Source organism: Vombatus ursinus, unplaced genomic scaffold (genome assembly GCF_900497805.2).
Source record: "Vombatus ursinus unplaced genomic scaffold, bare-nosed wombat genome assembly UNPS02014799.1, whole genome shotgun sequence".
NCBI classification, from domain to species: Eukaryota; Metazoa; Chordata; class Mammalia; order Diprotodontia; family Vombatidae; genus Vombatus; species Vombatus ursinus.
This window is the reverse complement of record NW_020954577.1, coordinates 11,852,364-11,874,805: the sequence shown is the minus strand read 5'-3', so window position 1 is coordinate 11,874,805 and position 22,442 is coordinate 11,852,364. Positions and strand designations below refer to the sequence as shown.

The window sequence follows — 22,442 nt, the reverse complement described above, 5'->3', positions numbered from 1 at the left end:
ATTCCCAATTCACTTTCCACAGAACTACTCAAAACAATCACCTGGGAAAAGGACCCACATGTATAAAAATATTTATAGCAGCAATTTTTGTGGTGTCAAAGAATTGGAAATTGAGAGGATGCCCATCAATTGGGGAATGGCTGAACAAGTTGTGGTATATGAATATAATGCAATACTATTGTGCTATAAGAAATGATGAACAGGCTGACTTCAGAAAAACCTGGAAATACTTGCATGTACTGATGCTGAGTGAAGTGAGCAGAACCAGGAGAACATTGTGCACAGTAGCAATCACATCGTGTGATAACTAATATTGATAGACTTAACCCTTTTCATCAATACAAAGGATCTAAGACATCTCCAAAGGACTCGTGATGGAAAATGCTATCCACATATGAAGAAAGAACTATGGAGTTTGAATGCAGATCGAAGCACACTATTTGCTATTGTTTTTCTTCTGTTGTGTTTTGTTTCCTCTTTCTGGTGGTTCCTCCTATTGGTTCTAATTCTTACTTACAACATCACTAATGTGAAAATATGTTTAACAGGAATGTATATGTAGAGTCTATATCAGACTGCTTGCTATCTTGGGGAGAGAGGTGGGGAGGGAGGGGGAGAAAAATTTAAAACTCAAAAGTCTCTTCTGGTTCCCTATTCAAGTTTTTGTCATTGTTCCATCATTTTTCATTCATGTCCAACTCTTTGTGACCCTATTTCAGGTTTTCTTGCAGTAGTTTGCCATTTCTCTCTCCAGCTCATTTCCACAGTTGAGAAAACTGATACAGAGTTAAGTGACTTGCCCACAGTCACAGAGTTAGTAAGTGTCTGAAACTAGATTTGAACTCAGGAAGATGAGTCTTCCTGACTCCAGGCCTGGTGCTGTATGCACTATGGTGCCATCTAGCTGCCCCATCCTGGTCTAGTACTCCAAATAAAAGCTACTTGTCCCTATTACATCCTCCAGAGTTCTCCTCTTGCTAAGGCCCATCAGAGTCAAAGTTATTCATTGTCACGTCCATTCCACTGCACCCTTCGAGTCATCGTCCCTCCGTTCTCAACAATCTCCCCTGAATCCACGAACTTTTCAACCAATACTCCTCTTTAGCTCCTCCCTTTAACTAAAGCCTGGCTTTCCCCTTAAAACTCCACATTCTCACCACCCTCTCTGGCAGGTACCCCTCTTCCCATTCACAGAGAGCATGAGGAAATGTTACAGTCTTTGTCCCCACTGTTACTGTCACACTATTCTTTGGCTCTCCTGTCCAAAGGCAATGTGTGACCTGACCCCTGGATTTTTAGCAAAATATCTTGTTGATTTTAATATTGTTATTTATCATAAATGATCCTTCACCTTGGAGGTTTTTGAGCAGAGGCTGGATCATCTCTTGTTAGGTAGTTTAGAGGGAGGATGCCTTTGGCATATGAGTTGGACTAAAAGGCTGATGAGGACCATTTTCACTGTGAAATTCTATAATTCTTTCATGTATTTTATCTTTTTACCTAATTAGCTAGCACATGATGTTCCAATTCTTCCTCATAAGATTGATGGAAGTGACCCTGGGCTGCCAAATACTATGCCAAATGAGCGTAGGCCCTGACACATCCTATCACGTGGGGAAGGCTTCAAGTATGCTTCCAACAATGGCCTGTGTCTGCTATCCAAGGCCCAGCCTCCATGAGCCCAGCTCATCACCAAATTGTTACTGATTATTTAGCCACAACTAAGGGGAGAAGTTTGAACCAAGCAGGAGGTAGGAAATCACTTAAAAACTAAAATAGATGGATTTGATCATATAAGATACCCAATAAATGGTGATCCAGCCTTTACTTGGAAACCTCCAATGAGGGGGCACTTAAGATAGCATGTTCCATTTCTGGATAGCTGAATTATCTGATGTGTCCTCAACACAATTTTACTTCCCTAACTCCATGCTCCTTCCCTCCCTATTGCCTAAGCCTGGAAAGTCCTCTTTCTCCCTCCTTTACCTCTTCAATTTCTACCTGAAAGCCCAATTCAAATGTTTCCTTTTCTGTTACGTCTTCCTTAATTCCCTTTTACTCTTCCTGTCATAAGATATCAAAAATTCTAAGGATGTGATTGTAAGAAATCTTTTCGAAAAGTTTTAATTATCATTCTAGAATTGGTGGGAGCAGGGGACCATGGACTCCCCAATATGATTCCAGGAAAGCCCAAGTCCTACCACGTAACCCAAGTTGAAATGCCCAGATGAAATATTCCAAATGAAATAGGGAATCATCACGAATAACTGGATGAATGAATGAACACTTATTAAGTGTTTATCATGTTTCAAGTACTGTCTTTTGGATTCATGGAGATTATATCTGCTGTCCAAGGACTGAAAAATTGCCTAGAAAAGTTTGCAGAGGCTAATCACCAGCTTAGTCATAGCATGTAGAATTCTGCAGCTTTGGAAACTCTCCAAGACCATCTAAAGTTGCCTTAGTAGCACGCAGGAAGTACTCACATTGATGAAATCATAGACTTGATATATTGAAATATTAAGCAATATTGGTAATGTTAACAAAGTATTCAGTTTAGATAGCTAACTTAAAACAAATGCCATTGCTTATCTAACTTGATAAGGCTTTACCATTAGAATTGTTCAATTAATTCAAAGTGTGGATAATAATTAACTGTGGGCACAAAGTTATTTGAAAGCTTAGCATTCCTGAATTACTAAGTTAAATGAAACATGGTCCAAAAAACCCTGGAGCCCTTTATAAGGAGGATGATTTGATCCCAACCTTACCAACCAATTCAGTATGGCTTCCTATGAAGAGACATTGAACGTAAAAAGAAAAAAAGACCATCCAGCCAAAGTGCCTCATTCGACAAAAAAGAAGGGGACATCTAGAGAGAATTGACTTTCCAACTCACAGCTTTCCCAACTTTGCCTGACTTGCCAGAGATCCAACCTCAAAGACAAAAGAATCTAGGTTCAAATCTCACCTCTAACACATAATGACTATGTGACTCTGGGAAAGTCACAATAACACCGCCAGTTGCAGAGCTGGTGTTGATCTACACTCGTAAAGGAAGTTTCCTCACCTGGGAGTTCCCTGTACTAAGGAAATCACAGATCCATACCTACCCCAGGGTTTGAAAGGCTTATGGAGAGCTTATCCAACCCTCTCATTTTGTTTTTGTTTTTAATAGATAAGTATTCATCTATTCCTGGATTACACTTGGGGAAATGAATTTGAAGCAGCCAAGATAAATAATGTTTTGATCTGACCTTTCCTGAGTGAGTTGGCCATGAGGCAGGTCTAATCATTTGGTCTCTTTAATGTCCATCACTTTCTTCTCTTCAATGAAATGCTGTGCCTATAGACAGAAGCAGTTGGAACCATATCAGTCACTCTCTTCAATTAACCCTGTAATCCAAGTGTTAGATTATTGTGACTTTATCTGTTCAGAAACTGACCTTGGACATCTGAAATGACACATTTTAATGACTATAATTTGGAGATTGGACACAAATGTAAATGATCCAAGATTGCTCTGAACCTTAGACTTGCTTTCTAAGTGGGAAGTTCCTGAAAAAAATGGAGAGGGAGGCATGAGTCATGTGGGGCAGCCACTAGGACTAATCTCTACCACCCTCCTTTGCCTGTCATTAATGCAAAAATCCAAATGAATTGAGATAAACACCAACTGGGCTGGAGTACTCCAGACCCTGCTCCAGCAGCAAGCCTGAAAACTCCCAGTTTTCTCTGAGAAAGAAGCCCCATGAGCCATGCCTGCACTCAACCTCTCACGTCCCACACTTTCCCTTAGCTAAATGGTTCAGGATTCTTTTTCTAGAGCCTTCCTTGAAGATGACTTTCCATTCTGCCTGTGGAAGGGAAAAAAAAAACACCATGGAGAAGGCTCAGGGATTATCTGGAAATGACCCCATTCTCCCCAGGTTGCCAGCTTAAGATCAGAGCAGAGAAGCAAGGCATTTTCAAGGCAAACAAGACGCACTTACAGGTTTGGAAACAAGCCCCAGCTGCTACTCCAGGCACCAATCAGGACATGATTGTAGGGGACAGAGATCTGGACCCTGCTTGCTTTCCGTGCTTGCCAAGGGTGGAAAAATGAGCCACTCTAGCAAGAGACAGACAGTAATCTCCTCCTCAAACACACCTTGTCCTGTGGCTACCAGCTGCGGCTCACAGTGCTGTATGGGACTCGAAGTCCTCCTGCTTCTGCTTCAGTCCTGCCCAACCCTAAATCATCAAAGGGGGGTGAACTACACTACCCACAATCCCAACCTGCTACCTGAAACCAGGAGAGAAGGGTGTGGACCCGCAGTTTCACCCAGGGGAGGAGGGGACACATACCACTTGGGAAGGCCAAAAGGAAAAGAAAAAGAACAAAATGACTCGGCTAGCTGGCGTTCCTTCTCTGCCTAGAGCTCTTCAGGGAGATTTCCCGAGCAATCATTTTAATGCTTACAAAGGAGTACCCCTAGCCCCGCACCCTTCATTCACCACTTACCCACCCTCCCCTGTTCCTACACACACACACACACACACACACACACACACACAATCACTGACTTGGACTTACTTTAAATCTTTAAAATAGTAAACTTACCTGCAGACAATAATCCCAAGCCACCAGTTTCTTACTGGGTGAAATTTCTAAGAAGGTGACATGCTGTGACTTTGCCACTGGAGAAGGGCTTCTATAGAGGTGTGTTGAGGGGCAGGGTGGGAGGGGAGAGTGAAAATGCTATGGAGATCAGATGCCATCACAGACATTTGGAAAAAGTAGCCTCTCCCACTCCTCCTGCAACATCACCTAGGGAGGGAGCCTGAAAGGAATCAATGGTTGGTGCACAAGGAGAAAATCACACTGATTCTTTTCCACTTTTTTTTCCTTTTGCCTATTGGTGGTCTTTTTTGTACTACTCACTTCTCGACAGTGTCAACCCCCCCTTCCCAACCCCCAAGCATTTCCTTGAAACAAGGAACTACAGTTAAGCACAACAAACATATTGACTCCACCTGACAAAGCGTGAGTCATTAGGCACTTGGAGCTCCCCTCCCCCCCTTTCCTTCCCCCCCCCCCTCCCTCCTCCCCCCCTCCCCCATCCTTTCTTTGTAGGGGGACTGAAGCATCATTTGCCTCAGGCCTCCAACTCTCACGTGGTTCCAACATTGATCAGAGTTCTGAAGTCTCGAAGCGTTAGTGGACATTCCATTGTCTCAATGGTGTCTTCTCCAACTTCTCTGGGCATTTCTGTCTTGTCTTTATCTCTCACCTGATGAAAAAGCAAAGAAAACCCCAATGTGATTCCCAGGTCCTTGGAAAAGTCTGGGGGGCCAGCGATAGAGAGGAGATGTGCAGGGTCCGATGCTCCCCAAATCCAACGGGAACTAGGGGATGTCACTTTCTTCTAGTCAATGGTACTTGGGAAGAACTAGGACCTTCCAGAGAGTACAGGTCAAAGGACATTTCCTCCAGAAAGAACACTGGGTTTGGGAGTCAGTGAAGTGTGACCTTAGGCAAAGAGCTAACTCCTGGGACACTTTTTCCTGATGTGTCAAATGGAGGCAATCACATTTCTAATGGGATCTCCTAGGGTTGTTGTGAAGAAAGTGCTTTGTAAATCGTAGAGCTGATAGAAGTGAGTTATGTTATACTCCTCATCATTATTATTACTAATACTTTTATTTACTAGTACTGCTGCTACTACTACTATCATTACCATTACAACTACCACCACCACCACCACTTCCACCATTGCTACCACTAACAATACTACTAATACAACTACTCCTAGGATTACTACTACTACTAATACCACCACCACTAGTAGTACTATTATGACTACTACTACTACCACTACAACTATTACCATCACTATAACCACCACTATTACCACCATATTATAATCACTACTACCACCACCCCTCACCACCAACACTCCTGCTCCTCCTCCTACTACTACCACCACTACTACAGCTACTACTATTATCACTACTGCTACTACCACCACCACCATTACCATCACTATTACAGCTACTACTATTATCATTATTACTCCTACTACAGAACAGATGCAGATCCTTTTTGTTGGAGGAAGCTTCTTCATTGGGATTTCCCTAGATCAATGAAATCATAGGTCTGGTCTAAAGCCAAGTTGTTTTGTTTGTTTGTTTTGTTTTTGTTGTTTTGTTTTTTTTCTTAAGGCAGCTAGGGGGTGCCACAGTGCACAGAGCACTAGCATGGAGTCAGGAAGACTTGAGTTCAAATCCAGCCTTTACTAATTGTGTGACCCTAGACAAGTCACTTAATCTCTGTTAATCTCAGTTTCTTCGACTGTAAAATGGGGATAACAGCACCTCCCACTCAGAGGTGTTGGGAGGATCAAAGGAGATGTGTGTAGTGTGCTTATCATAGTGTCTGACACACAGTAGGTGCTACATAAATACTTACTCTTTTCAAGTAGTAGTAGCAGCAGCAGCAGCAATAGTAGTGGTAGTGGTGGTGGTAATAGTAATTAGTGGTAACTTTTCCTGGATCCCTTTATAACACAAAGGTTCAGCTGACTACTCTGCTTAAATATCTCATTTGCTTAAATATGTGTCCCTAGTGCTTAGCACAGTCTCTCTATCTGTGTGCGTCTCTCCCTCCATCTCTCTCCTGCCCCACTCTGTCTCTGACGTCTCCCTCTGTTTCTCTGTCTTTCAGTCTCTCCCCTTCAAATGAACAACAACCAAAAAAAAAAAAAACTTGTCTCCCAGGGTGAATGCCTCCAAGACCTGAGCAGATCACTTCTCTTCTGCACCCAGAGGTGCACAGTTCCTACCCTCCTGAATCCTAAGAAGGAAAGGGAGGCTCCCACAGAAAACAAGGCCATGCCTAAAATTCTGTTGTAAAGTTTTAAGGCATCTTTCCAGTAGATGTTCAGAATGTCATCCAGTCCTGTCCTGTGTAGAGCATCCCTGAAAGGAGCAATCCCAAGCCCCACCCTTCAAGCTGATTTCCTCGAATGAGACTTGACAGAAGCAGACAAATTAGTTTGCACTCTCCCCCCCAACACCCCACAACATAAATCAGCCTTCCTAAAATTCCCCCTCCCCTTTCAAGCTTGATTTTTTTTTTCAGACAGACACCCAGCACTGCTGGGCACATGGGTTTCCTGGGTCACACTGTCCTTGTATTACCCTGTCATGATTACCCTGTAAATTTCCAGATGTAGTACCAACCTGTCCTGTGCCAGTCAATTCTGGGGAGCAGTTCACATCAAGGTCATGTGCTTGGTCCAGCTGCTGTTGGTGGCAGAATGATCCTGTTTCCACTAGGAAAGCAAGTTGATTGGTTGGTTTGACACTCTGATGCATCCCTGCCCCCAGTGACATCCATCTCACTCCCCATGCAATTCTAGTCAGGGGCATGAGTCAATAGACTCCATCAAACTCCTGTATATAAATCCATTGTTCTTTTAAAAAATGTCATTTTCAAGATAATAAATACCAGGAAATAGCCTCCAAAGGAACACACCTAATCGTCACATTTTTTACCCTGTGGCTCATGATATTTATCATCATCAGCTAAGGCTATGGTGTAGCATCTTTGGAATCTCCAAGGAGGATTTCTGCTGTTCAAAATCGTCCGAGAGGGATTTCATCCAGGTGAAGGTTTTCAAGAATGGTGTCCAAGGGAAAAAGTAAAACAAGAAACATGCTGCCTTCCTCACTGGGTTTTTTAGAGACAAGGATGATGACATGTCAGTGAGGCACCCTGAGAAGACTGCAGGCTCTTTGAAGAGTCTTTAATCCCTTTGCCAGGAGCATGAACAAAAAAGAAGACAGCTGTCCCCCTCTTCACTTAATTCACACTTTGATTCATTTGACATCTGCAACCAGAACTCTTTTAAGTGCCTTTTACTCTTAAATATTTAAATACTCTTTTAAATACACTTTTCCAACTAACTCACTGCTAAAAGCAATTTACTGTACTTGAAGCATCTCTGGACTTTATTTGAAGAGCTCAGTCTTATTGTAACCCTATCTAATTAAAGATATTTCACAATTTCAAGGGCATATGCCATGAATGAACGAATGAGTGAATGAATGAATGAATGGAAAAACATATTTAAGGACATACTATGTTCTAAGCACTGAAGATACTAATAGAAAAATGAGACATTCCTTGTTCTCAAGGAGCTCAGGCTCTAATTGAGAGAGGGAATACATGAAAGGAGGTTCAGTTGCACAGTGTATGGAAAGGCCAGGAAACCCTAAGAAAGCAACATAAAGGTAGAAGGCAATGGCCAGGAGTCCATTTTTTTTTTTATCAGTAGGTCAGAAGATAATGCCATGAGTCTAGAGAGCAAAGAAGTAGATTATACGGCAAGGTTTAGTGGTCCTCCATATCACCATAAGGAATAAAGCTGATGACTCCCATTTCATCCCAACAGTGTGAGTAGTCAAACAGCCTGACCCATAGTCAGGGAAGTAGATGAGAATTCAAGCAGAGAAGGGCACCCCCAAGAGCAGCAGGTTTCCATCTGGCCAGCCTAGAAGGTTTGGGGCAGACAAATAGGACTGCATATTCTGCCAATACCTACTTCATATTAAACCATAATGAAACTTATTCTCAGCATTTGTAAGCAAAAATGGGATTCATAGAAAGTTCTAGAGAGACTAAACTAAGTGGACTATCTGAATATAATGGAATATTAGTTTGCAATTAGAAATAAGAAATGTGAGGAATTCAGAGAAACATGGGAAGACTTTTATGTATTGATGCAGAATGAATTAACTAGAAGGATAGGATACAAATTCACTACAACAACCTAAATGAAACAAGTCTAAATAATTTTTTAAAATCAATTAAGGATCCCAGGGAACAGATAATGAAACATAATTGCCTCCTTCCAAGAAAGAGAAGGAGCGCCCCCCTGGTACCAGGTACCAGGATAACAGAAAGTCACACCATTTATCACAGGGGGTCACTTTATTATTACTCTTAATTATTTTTTTCTTTATTACATGGGTAAGTTAAATTCTAGGCTGAGGGGTAGAGCTTTGGGGTTGGAGGTGTATGTATAAAATGACCTATGTAAAAACCCAACACCACCACCACCAACAAGCATTCATATAACTTAACATACATATAAATTAAAATCAAAAATAAGCAGCCATATGGTTAGATCTGAGAGAGACATTAGAGATCATTTTATTCAACTGCATCATGTTACAGATGAGGAAACTAAGGCCCAGAAAGCAAAATGACTTATCAAAGGTCATATAACTAGTAAGCAGCCAAACACGGGCTCCAATCTTGCATTTCTGACTCTCCTCAGCTGGTGGTTGTCTATTCTGTTAACCACAGTAGACTTATATTTCTTTTGGCAGGAGCATGGAGCATACCTTACCAGGAGATATAATTATTAGCCATTCATAATGTCACCTTCAAATGGGTTAGGATGATAAGCGAATATGCTCGATTTTGTCCAGTGATGTCAGGATGGCATAGTGGAAGAAGGAGACTTGTATCATACCTCACACACTTTCAAATTATAAGACAGTAGGCCAATCACTTAATCTCTCCCTTGTCTGTGAAATGTGAATAAGAAATGCACCTACACAAATAAAGTCGGATCTAAATAATTGGAAAAACATCAGTTGCTCATGGGTAGGTTGAGCTAATATAATAAAAATGACAATTCTGCCTAAATTAATTTACTTATTCAGTGCCAATCAAACTACCAAAATTGTTTTATAGAGTTAGAAAAAAATAATAACAAAATTCATTTGGAAGACCAAAAGATCCAGAATATCAAGGGAATTAATGAAAAGAAATGCAAGAGAAGGTGGCCTAGACATACCAGATCTTAAATTGTATTGTAAAGCAGCAATCATCAAAACTATTTGGTACTGGCTATACATACAGTGGCAAATCAGTGGAATAGGTCAAGTACACAAGACACAGTGGTCAATGACTATAATAATCCACTATTTGATAAATCCAAATACTCTGGCTTCTGGGATAAGAAATCACTATTCGACCAAAACTGCTGGGAAAACTGGAAAACAGTATGGCAGAAACTAGGCATATATCTACATCTTACACCATATACCAAAATAAAGTCAAAATGAGTACACAATTTAGATATAAAGGCTGAAACTGCGAGCTAACTGGGAGAGCAAGGAATAGCTCACCTGTCAGACTTATAGAGAACAGAAGAATTTATGATCAAACAAGAGATAAGGAACACTATGAAATGCAAAATGGGTAATTTTGATTACATTAAATTGAAAAGATTTTGCACAAAGAAAGCCAATGCAACCAAGATTAGAAGGGAAGCAGAAAACTGGGAAAGAATTTTTACAACCAGTGTTTCTAATAAAAGTCTCATTTCTAAAATATATAGAGAAATGAGTCAAATTGATAAGGTTACAAGTCATTCCCCAATTGATAAATGGTCAAAAGATATGAACAGGTAGTTTTCAGATGAAGAAATTAAAGCTATCTATAGTCACATGAAAAAATGTTCTAAATCACTATTGATTAGAGAAATGCAAATTAAAACAAATCTGAGGCACTACATCACATCTATCAGACTGGCTAACATGACAAAACAAGAAAATGATAAATGCTGGAGAAGGTGTGGGAAAATTGGAACACTAATGAATTGTTGGTGGAGTTGTGAACTGATCCAACCATTCTGGAGAACAATTTGGAACTATGCCCAAAGGATTGTAAAACTGTACATACCCTTTGACCCAGCAATACCACTTCTAGGGCTATATCCCAAAGAGATCATACACATGGGAAAAGGACCCACATGTACAAAAATATTTATAGCAGCTCTTTTAGTGGTAGCCAAGAATTGGAAATTGAGGGGATGCCCATCAGTTTGGGAATAGCTGAACAAGTTGTGGTAATGGACCGTGATAATGGAAAGTAAAGGAACACTATTGTACTATAAAAAATGATGAGCAGGCAGACTTCAGAAAAAAAAATGGAAAGACTTATGTAATCTGGTACTGAGTGAAATGAACAGAACCAGGAGAACATTGTGCATAGTAACAGCCATGTTGTGTGATGTCTGACTTTGATAGACTTATCTCTTCTTAGCAATGCAAGGATCTAAGATAACTCCAAAAGACTCATTATGGAAAATGCAATCCACATCCAGAAAAAGAACTTTGGAGTCTGAATGCAGATCAAAGCATACTATTTGCTCTCTCTCTCTCACTCTTTTTTTTTCTTTTTTTGTTTGTTTCTTGTTTCTTGTGGTTCCTCCTATTGGTTCTAATTCTTCTTTTTGAAACATGATTAATGTAAAATAATATAATAATAATAATAATAATATATGTATTATATATAATGTAAAATAATGTTCAATTTGATTGTATATATAGAGCCTATATCAAATTGCAGGCCGTCTTAGGGTGAGGGGAGGGAAGAGATGGGGAGAAAATTTGGAACTCAAAATCTTACGGAAGTGAATGTCAAAAACTATAAATAAATAAATAAAAGAAATGTACCTACTTCACGTGTTTATTGTATAGATCAAATGAGGCAATGTATATAGAGTCATGGCATCCCCATAACTCCTCCACCCAAAAGACCCTTCCATGGCCACCACCCAGCTTTATGTGAAGTCTTCCTCAGGAGAATGTATGCTTATTAAGGACAGGGTCTTGTTTCACTTTTGTATTTGTATCCCAAGTGCCTCACACATAGTAGGGACTTAATAAATGTTTCATTCATTCATTCATTTCATAAAATGGTTTGCAATCTTCTAAGTCCTCTCGAAATTTGAATCATTATTATTATCATTGGGATTATTACTATCTCATGGATAATGTATTTGCCAACTGATTGGTTGATTGATTGATGATTGTGTGGTCATCCTAGACTTTCAGATATTACCTACAAGTGTCAGCCTGATATTCCTTCATTCATCTAACAAACATAATTTTGCCTCTCTGCACTGGACACTATGCTTTGCACTAAAGATAAAAAGTCCCTAAGGAAATAGCACACAATTACAAAATCTTCTGATCTATTGGGGGGCAAACAGCATGTACATATATACATATAAATACATACATACATACAAAGTCCATACAAAGTAATGGAGGTTGTGTCAGCAATTGGAATGAACAGGAAAGATTTTGGGTAGGAAAAGATTCTTGAGTGAGCTTTGAAGGAAGACTAGGATTCTAAAAATTTCAAGTCACAAGACACAATGTTGAATGAAATAGGTCTGCTAAGGGTTACACCCACAATTCCACCAACTAAGGAAACTGAGGGACAGAACTATGATTTAACCTTGCCCTAGAAAAAGCAGCAGAACTTGGAACCATTGTTGTGATTGGGAACTTGTGAACTGCATTCTAACTGTAAAGTCAAATGTAGAAATGTATCATAAGAATAAGCTTACCAGCAAGAAGTGAGTAATTACTTTCATTCAGGAGATACCCTAACTCTCTCTCTCTCTCTCTCTGTCTGTCTTTCTACATTTAAGATGTATCCAATACAACCTAAAAAGCTATTTACACACCATGAACCAATTTCTTCTTTAAAAGGTTTAAATTACCTCTCAGAAGTGAGAAGTTAATTCCTTAATAACAGGATATTTTAAGAATTGTAGTCATTTTTTTTAAAAAGTCTAGAGATGGCTGAGATTCTTACAATCTAGCCACAGCTGGGATTCTTATAATCTAGCCACTGCTCAGATTCCTAAAATCTAGCCCCTGCTTACTCGTGTTCAGACTCCTTAAGAGCCTGCTCAATATAACAGATGTTCTAATAAACCTTGTCTTTGGCTGAAAAAAAAAAGTCTAGAGACGTTTCCAAAGCTATGGTTAACAGGGTCGTGTATTGTTATGTGCTTGGAAAATTCTCTTTGATTACGTTGATGACGATGTGTCTTCCGCTTCCAGGATTTTAAAAAGAAGGACTAGAGCCAGGGTTCTTCAAATGGGATCTACCAGCTTGTATATAGATAGATAAATACATACATACACACATACATATATAGATACATAGATAGAGATGGATGGATGGATGGTGGATGGTAGAGAAAAATATGTGGAGGAATAGATAGATAAGTGGATGGATGGATAGCTAGATGATGGACAAATGATAAATGCTTAGATAAATAGATACATAGAGATAGATATAGATAGATGGATAGATGGATGGATGGATGGGTGGGTAAAGATAGGTATATACATAGAATAATAGATAGATAAATAGATGGATGGAGAGATAGGTAGGTAGATAGATAGAGAGAAAGGAAGGGAAGGGAAGAGACCAAGCATTTATTAAGCATCTACATGTCAGACACTCTTAAGTATTTTACAAATATTATCTCATTTGATAAATGATAACATTGGTGAGGGGAGGGAGAGAGAGAGAGAGAGAAAGAGAGAGAGACAGAGAGAGAGAGAGAGAGAGACAGACAGACAGACAGACAGACAGAGACAGAGAGAGACAGAGAGAGACAGAGAGAGAGAGAGAGAGACAGGGAGAGAGAGATCTTGGTTCTGAAGAATTGATGACACACACCTCCTTCATCTAGGTAGAGGATGAGGGATGGTAGCCTATGGAGAAAGAACATTACATCCATTATCTGCTAGTGTTGTTTGTTCAATCTGTTTCACTTAACTGGGTTTCTCTGGGACAAGGGAAGGTCCAAGTGTGTAGAAGTAATTGGGGAATAAACGAGATGTCGAAAACAAGAGACATCAGTTTTGTGTGGCTTTTTTGGTCTCTTTTTTTGTCTGAGGAAGTAGCTTATGATCTGAAAGAGGCCACACACTCCCAGTGCCTCTGTGGCTCTGAAGCAATGACAGCATCAGAATCATATTTGAAACCTTTTCCTTTAGACCAGGAATCTGCACCTTAGTCACATGGTGTGGCCCTTTGGTGGTCGGTGAAGTCCCTGGAGCCATCTCAGAATTCTAAATGCATAAAATAAAAGCGTAGGATTAGTAGGGAAATCAATTATGTTGAAACACTAGTATTATGACATTTTGAAAAAAGAGTTCACAGATCCCAGATTAAGAACTCCTGCTTTAAACTTTTGGTAACCTTGAATTGTATTGCCCTTCCTTTCGACTGTTTTCAGGAAAGGGATTCCACATTGTTAGAAGGAATTCATATAGGAAAGAGCTATCAAGCCATGTTCACAGACATGCATTTTTGGCAGTGTGGTATAGTATAGAGGATGCTGAGCCTCCAGAAGCCTTGGGTTCAAATTCTGCCCCTGCCATCAGTTTTGTGTCGCCAGGCAAGTCACAAAACCCCTCTGTGCTCAGGCAACTCTAAGATTTGTCTAGTGCATCATAAATGGGTGTCAAGCTGCATGAATAAAAGGAAATCTCACCCTGGGAGTACCTTGTGCTATGTATTATCATATTGTTACACAACCTCAAAATATATAATAATATATTTACATTGCATTGGCTGAGCAAGTGCCACAGAGTTTTGTATGCACGGGGTCACAATAGCTAGTATTTAAATAATATTTACTGTGTGCCAGACACTATGCTAAGAACTTATTTAAAATAAATATTACCTCATTTTATCCTGACAACAATTCTGGGAGGTAGGTGCAGTTATTATTCTACCTATATTACAGTTGAGATATCTGAGACAAACAGAGATTAAATAACTTGCCCAAGGTCACACAGCTAGTAAGTTTGTGAAACTGGATTTAAACTCAGGTCTTTTGAAGTCCAGTTCCACAGTGTGCCACCTCACTGTCCCAATGACTCTTAATCTACAGCTATTGAATGAATAAATAAATCAACATTTTGGTTCGCATTTTAAAAATAATGTCACATTTCGTTTTTTCTTCTGGTATCCCCCTAATAAGAAAAGAGGGAGGTCAGAGAAGTGAGCAAGGGACTGGAAAGGCTTCAGTCTTCCAAAACAGAAACTAAACTGAGAAATAGTTCTTTGCTTTCCCTAGCTCAATGGTAAAGTTCCTAAAGAAGAAAGCGAGAGCCAGGGGTGATATGTTCCCAAAGGTAAACCACAGAGCAAATGACTAACTGAACCCTATTTCAAGTAGCCCCCGTTCCAAATAAGGAACCGTACCTTCACCTCTCAAATCTGAACCAGACAGACATTTGTTAGCTCAGAACAATAACCATCAGGTCCCTCCCCCCCCCCAGGAAATATCTGGAGACTAGCCTCCCTGAGTCTTAGTCTCCTCACATGTAGAATGGGCCTCAAAAATACCTGTGCCCCTACACCCTAGGGTTGTTGTGAGGATCACTTGAGATCTAGCCCGCTGGCCAGAACAGGCAACACTAGGCCTGGCAGCCTTCACCTAACAGTCTTTGACTGGCCTTGCTGGTTTGTCCTAAATTGGTCACTCCTCAAAATGTGGAGCTCCAATTCAACCCCACCTCAAATCCCCAAAGATCACTTCTATTTTTGACTCTAATCTAAAGAGAACCAACCCCCTTCTCCCCCAACCCCATCCCAGAGGGAGGCCAGAGAAAGGTATTTAGATAACAAACGTGAATCAAGAATGTTATTCCTCACAGAATGCTTAGAATCATTTAAGAGGCCAGTATATAAGCTCCTTGAGAGCAAGGACTTTGCTTCGTCTTTCTCTGCATGCCTAGTGCTTAGCTCAGTGTGGAAGGGTTTCAAAATGCTAGTTAATTGATTCAATGACCTTTGGAACATTTATTGCCGGGGTGTTCCCTGACTTTCCTAGATTCATCTGTGCTGAGTATGCCCTGGTAACGCTAGGTGCGCTCTTCTCTTTCTGATGGTTTCTCCTTCTCAGATGTTCTTTCGCTGTTCGTGTTGTCCACACAGCTGATCCAGTAGCCAATATTGCATGGCTTGGCTGCCTGGGAAGGGGAAAGGCACCAGCTACCTTTCTAGATCTTACAAGGCCCTGTACCAAAGGAAAGACACACATAAAAACTGGCCTCATCTCAACTGCCTGTTTGCTCACAAGTTGTCCTGCTTGGGAGAAAAGAATCTCCTGTGGACTTCCCAGAGTTCAGAGTCATCCACACTGCCCACACTTGGAGGACAGCAGAACATCACAACAGGATGCTACAGAGAAAATTTTTGCAAATACCCATACCTAGACATTGGAATGGGTGTACTGCCATATTATGAGGAGTTTTTCCAATTGGCCTTTCCCTGGGGGAATAAGGGGAATATTTCCGATGGGAATATTCTCCCCCAGTGTGCAAGTTGAATCAATCCAGGCTCTACAAAATGGAAGCTAACATGGTTTTTGTATGTAAATGACAGCTACAATGATGAGGAAGGTGGTGATGAAATGATAATGATGAGGATGGCCAGTGAAATCTCCAAAACAGGAAAACATCTGCATACCAAAGGAAAAAAAGAAAGAAAGAAAGAGAGAGAAGAGAAAAGCAAAAAGAAATGAAATATTAGTTTGAAGTTTCATGAGTCTAATAGCAGAATTATGCCAGTCTATGATGTTAAAGGCAGGCCCTGGCTTTGACCCTGTCTATATCATGTATGTACATGGCTGTTTGTATGTTATATCCCCTCCTTAGACAGCACCATGGCTTTATCAATTTTTCTATCCCTAGAATTTAGCAGAGCATCTAGCACACAGAAAGCACTTAATAAATGCTCATTGGCTTGACTTAGAAATAATCCATCCAAGGGGCAGCTAGGTGGTGCAGTGGATAGAGCACCAGCCCTGAAGTCAGAAGGATCTGAGTTTAAATCTGGTCTCAGACCAAACACTTGACACTTACTAGCTCTGTGACCCTGGGCAAGTCACCTAAACCCAATTGCCTAAAAAAAAAGAAAAAGAAATTATCTATCCTGATGTCAACAGGGCAGGTGGCATCCAGAACCCTACCTCTTCCTTCCTTGCTCTATAATTCAGAAATCCTGAACCTGGTTCCCCCAATCATTCACTGGTCCCTTGTGCAGATGTATGACCAAAGTCCATTCAAAGCTAGTTTGTCATGTCATAGCTTTAGATTTTCTAGTCCAATCCCCTCATTTTTCACGTGAGGAAACTAATGAATCCCAAGTCTCCTCATCATGTCTCCCATTCCTCCTAGTCAAGCCTCAGCCATGGACCAAACTCACCATCCAATGCTTTCATTCCTGGATATGTGATGCCAAATGAAGGTGGAGAAAATCTGGACAGGGTCGACTCCAAATTTTATGTTATATAACCTCAACTGGGCCCTTGATGCTGCTAGGCAATCCTATTATACTTCGCTTATCAGCTCATTCTTTCACTCTCCACAGAGGCTCTTCCAAACCTTCTCATCCTTCTTCAAACCTCCATGGCTCTTCCTCCCCACCCCCACTCTCTAAGCTGAGAACCTTGCTATTTTACAGAAGAAAAAAAAAAATTAAGGTCAGTCTCCTTGAAGACCTTCTTCCCTCTTCCTGACCTCCTATCACTCAGGTGTCTTTGGCCATTCTCTCCTCCCTCACCCTTGTCTCACATGATAAAGTGGCCTTACTCCTTACTAAGGCCAAGCCCTCTACCTTATCATCCCCTCTCCAGCAGACTGCCCCCTCGTTTATCTCCCTCCCTCACTTAACTTCAATCTCTTCCTCTCTACTGGCTCATTCCCAATTGCCTATAAACATGCTTATGTCTCCCTCAGTCTGAAAAAAAACCCCTCACTTGATCTTTCCAGCTCTACTAACTATTGTCTCATTTCTCTTCTGCCTCTTGTAGCTAAACTCCTTGAAAAGTGCCCTATGACAGGGCCCTCCACTTTCCTCTCACTCTCTTCTAAACCCCTTACAAACCAGCTTCTGACCTTATTGTACTAAAACTGCTCTCTCCAAAGTTATTAATGATCTCTTTTCTCCATCCTCATTCTCCTTGACCTCCCTGCAGCCTTTGACACAGCTGATCACACTCTCCTTCTTGATATTCCCTTCTCTCTGGGTTTTCAGGACCCTCCCCCTGGTACTCGCCCTATCTCTCTAAACACTTCTTCTTTGTCACCTTAGCTGGATCCTCTTCCAGATCACACCCTCTAACCATAGGTGTCCCTCAGGGCTCTGTCCTGGGTCCTCTTCTCTTCTCCCTCTAGACTGCTTCACTTGGTGACCTCATCAGTTCCCATGGATTTAATTGTTGCCTCTGTACTGATGACTCTCAAATTGGTCTATCCAGATCCAATCTCTCAGCTGACCTCCAATCTCAAATCTCCAATAACCTTTCAGAAATTTCAAACTGGATATCTAGTGGATATCTTAAGCTCAACATACACAAAATTGAATTCATTGCTTTCCCCCCTAAATTCTCCCTTATACACCGTCCCTATTACTGTAGAGTGCAACACCATCCTCCCAGTCCCTCAGACTCACAACCAACTGGGAGTCATCCTGGATTCCTCACTCTATCTCACTCCCAACTATATCCAATATGGTGGCAAGGCCTCAATTTCACCTTTGCTACTTCTCCTGAATACATCTCCTTCTCTCCTCTGACACTGTCCCCACTCTAGTGGAGTTCATCACCTCACACCTCGATTACCACAATAGCTGCGAGTGGGTCTGCCTCAAGTCTCTCCCCACTCCAGTACTTTCTCCATTCAGCTACTAAAGTGATTTTTCTGTAGTACCAGTCTGACCAAGTCACCCCCCCCCACTCAATACACTCCAGTGGCTCCCTATTGCCTCTGGGATGAAATAAAAAATGCTCTGTTTTGCATTCAAAGCCTTTCATAAGCTAGCCTTCTCTATCTTTCCAGTCTTCTTACACCTTACTTCCCAACACAGATTCTCTGATCCAGTAACACTGGCCTCCTGGCTATTTCATAAACAAGATAATACTTCTCCCACCTCTTGGCATTCTATCTCACAGCCCTCGTGGCTGGAATGCTCTCTGCTCTCCCTCCTCCATTAGCTTCCTTTAAGCCCCATCTAAAAGTCTCATCTTTTACTGGAAGCCTTCCCCAATGCCTCTTAATTCCAGGGCCTACCCTCCCCTCATGATTCCCTATTTATTCTGTAGGTAGCTTGCTTTATACCAACTTGTTTACACATTTTCTCCCCCAGTAGACTCTAAGTTGCTTGAGGGCAGGTACTGCTTTGTGCCTCTTTTTGTATTCCCAATGCTTTGCACACAGTAAGCACCTAATAAATGTTTATTGATTGATTTTTCATATTAGGAAACTGAGATCATGGGAGGTTAAGCAATATGCCTATGGCCTCACAACTAGGAATCTTGGCACCTATAACACATTTATTAAATGAAGGTGTTTGTGTATTTGGGGGTGGGGTGGGGCAGGGGAAGGCAAGATCTGGTCTGACTTGTAGATTCAGTTCTGCCAGGAGAGGGGGCTGCCTCTCCATTTCTCCTACTTTCCTGACTTCTGCTGACCTGTGATCCTGTTTCCTCACCCTCTGCCAAAGGTTCCTCTGTCTCTCAATCCCACCTTGCCACCAGTCCTGTCAGAGTGCAGCTGGTGTATGTCTAGAAGGTGGTCCCCAGATGACCCTCCCCAGCATGTCAGCACCTGGGGAAAAGTCCTGGTTGGTACCACCTCCTTGTAGACCTGGCAACTGAGAGCAAGCCTGAATTCCCTGCTTTCCAATCGAGCACTGTGAGCAGCTTTCTAAAGTCTGCACAGCTGGGCACATTGGATCAGGCAGAGCAAAAGTTTAGGGGACAATAGGGGAAAATAAATGTGTTGGTGTTCTTCCAGAACCCTGCCATCCAAAGGGTGGACCTGTCCCTTTAAATATGGGAGAAATAAGACAGGACATTGAAAGAAAGACTGGAGAATGTCCTGAGCAGGACAACCAAGACAGCGTGGGATTTTGAACACATTCCTCATATGAGCACCAGTTGAGGCAACTGGGGGTGTGTAGCATGGAGAAGAGGACATTGGAGGGACATGATCCCCATGCATCTGAAGAGTGGGGCAACAAGGGGTTACAATGGTTAGAGTGATGAACCTGTAGTCAGGAAGACCTGAGTTCAGGCGCAGATACTTCCTAGCTGCGTGACATTGGGCAAATAATTAGCAACCCTTATCTGCCTCAGTTTCCTTACATGCAAAATGGGGATAAAAATAGCACTTAGTAGCTTGTGAGGGTAAATGAGATTTTTGTAAAGTGTTGTGTAAACCTTGGGTAGCTAGGTGACACAGTGGATAGAATGCTGGTCTTGGAGTCAGGAAGACCTGAGCTCAAATCCCACCTCAGACACTTATTAGCTGTAAGAAACTTAACTTTGGGCAAGAAACTTCACCTTGTTTGCCTCCATTTCCTCATCTGTTAAAATGGGCTGGAGAAGAAAATGGCAATCTACTCCAGTGTCTTTCCCAAGAAAATCTCAAATGGGGTCACAAAGATTCAGACATGACTGAAAAACAATGGAACACAACACAACGTGTAAACCTTAAAGGGCTATCTATGTTGCAGTTATTCATTAGCTTACAGGTAGAAGAGGAATTCACTTCTTCTTGGCATGAGAAGGAAGAGATGGGTAAAAGCTATCAAGGGGCAAATTTAGGCTTAACCTGGGGCAGTTAATGGAATAGTTTTCTTCAGCACCTACTGTGTACAAGGCACCATACTGGGCACTGGGAATATAGAGACAAACATGAAATACCTGTAACCTCAAAAAATTTACACAAGAAAAAAAAAAAAGAAGGCCTGAGAGTTGTCCAAAAGGGGAGATATGTTTGCCAGGGTGTCAATAGGCTCCTTCTCCCTGGCAGTCTTTAATCAATACTTACCTTCAGGCATGCTGCTAAAGGAATCCTTGCTCAGGATTGACTTTCACAAGCTGGTGTCTGAGGTCCCTTCCCGTTGGGAGATTCTGTGTCACATTTTGCCTGTTTTTTTTTCCTTTTTTTTTCTTGGAGGACTCCTGGTATTATCTCAGGATATACCAGCACTATGCCCTGGTACAAGTTCAAATATGAGCAGCAGGTAGCCTGGGAATACCCCCAAGTCACAGGAAATCACCCCGGCCTCATGCATAGAGTCCGAGGGAAAAGTCATCGACAAAGATTCTCCAAGTCGCCAGGAACCTCAAGGGTCATTTTGTACAACATGGCGCTGACCAGAAATTTCCCCAGCAATGTCCCCGAACATGGCTCATCCAGCTTCTCCTGGAAGGTTTCCCAGGAGGAGGAAGAGCTTTCCTCCCAAGGCATTCCTTTACACTTGGGGACAGCTCTAATGGCTAGAACGTGGGTTCCTCACCCACAGCAAGTTAAAATCCTCCTTTCTGCAACTTCCTCCAATTATTTATGGTTCGGCCTTCTTTGAGTTAGGTCATTCCAGGTCATGAGGCCAAGGTCATATTTCTGGCTCTAACATCATCCACCCCCATACTTGGCTAGTTTGTTTTTTAGAGAGGAAATATAGACTAGTGGAAAGAGTGCTTGACACTTGGAGCCAGACAGCCTTGAAGACAGACAACTTGAGTTCTATTTCTGACTCAACCACAGAAGAGGTGTGACAATGACAAATCCCTCAATCCCTCTGAGTCTCAGTTTCCTCATTTGTAAACTGAGGGGGTTGGGCTAACTTACTTCTATTGTTGTATGTTCCACCCTCCTTTCTCTACATGTAAAAATATGCTTGTCAATGACATCATTTGCCACTAGAGGTAGTGTGGTGCTGGCTGAACTACTTACTCAATGTGCAGTGTCCGGCAAGTCATTTAGCCCAGATCACGAGATAGCATTGTAATGTTTGAGCCTTCTAGGGACAAAGTGGAAAGACTAGAGGGTAATCGCTCATAGGTTTGAGGAGTTTAGAGAATGGAGAAAACAACATGGGTCCATGAGGGGATTGGGAATTGGGGTGGGGGGGGGGGGGGGTTGGTTCAGGAGTCAGGAGATCCAGGTTCAAATCCAGCATCTACCATGGAATTCCTGGGTGATTTTTAGGCAATGGAACCTTCCTGGTTCTCATTTTTCTCATTTATAAAATGATGGGGCTGAACTAAATGACCTTCAAGGTCATTTCCACCTCTAACTCTATGATTCTAAGGTCATAGCTTCAGATGAAAGATCTGTGAGGGAATGAGGAGAGGGTAGCACAGTCAGGAATGAATGCAGGCAGCATGATACTGAGGAAAAACCATGAGTTTGGAGCTTAAGACCCTAGGTTTGAATCTTACCTCTGCCACTTTCTATGACGCCTTGGATAAGTCACTTCTTTCTTGGTCAAATTTAACTTAATCATTTTGCAAGATGAGGGGGTCCAACTAAATGATGCCTAATGACTCCAGATCTTTAATTCTCAGTTCCTTTGAGTGAAGGGATAGTGGCGGGGATGAACCTAGCTCTCCACACTCTTCTTTTGACTTTCCAAACTTCTCCATTGTGTGGGTACTTGCTCCCAACTGCCTCCGTTCCCCCATTTTTCAGTTCCTTTTTATGCATTCTCTTTCCCTATTAGAATGTAAGCTCCAGGAGCTGTCTTGGTTTGTTTGTTTGTTTGT

At 41.6% G+C, this 22,442-nt stretch overlaps 1 protein-coding gene and 1 long non-coding RNA gene across 2 annotated transcripts in view; both read right to left on the bottom strand.

Annotated features, from left to right (window-relative positions):
- MACC1 (MET transcriptional regulator MACC1) overlaps window positions 1-4,694 on the bottom strand; it is an 89,311-nt gene extending 84,617 nt beyond the window's left edge. Inside the window, exons 1-4 of the mRNA XM_027872567.1 lie at window positions 4,604-4,694; window positions 3,993-4,415; window positions 3,447-3,455; window positions 3,258-3,346 (exon numbers count right to left, since the gene is read on the bottom strand). The gene's annotated coding sequence lies outside the window, so the exon portion shown is untranslated. The remainder of the gene's footprint in view (window positions 1-3,257; window positions 3,347-3,446; window positions 3,456-3,992; window positions 4,416-4,603) is intronic.
- Window positions 4,695-5,150: 456 nt separating this feature from the next.
- On the bottom strand, window positions 5,151-21,151 carry LOC114050705. The gene is made up of 4 exons (XR_003570057.1): window positions 20,722-21,151; window positions 13,885-13,944; window positions 7,225-7,316; window positions 5,151-5,273 (listed from the first exon to the last, which is right to left on the bottom strand). It is a non-coding gene; the product is annotated as an uncharacterized LOC114050705 (long non-coding RNA).
- Window positions 21,152-22,442: the final 1,291 nt, after the last annotated feature.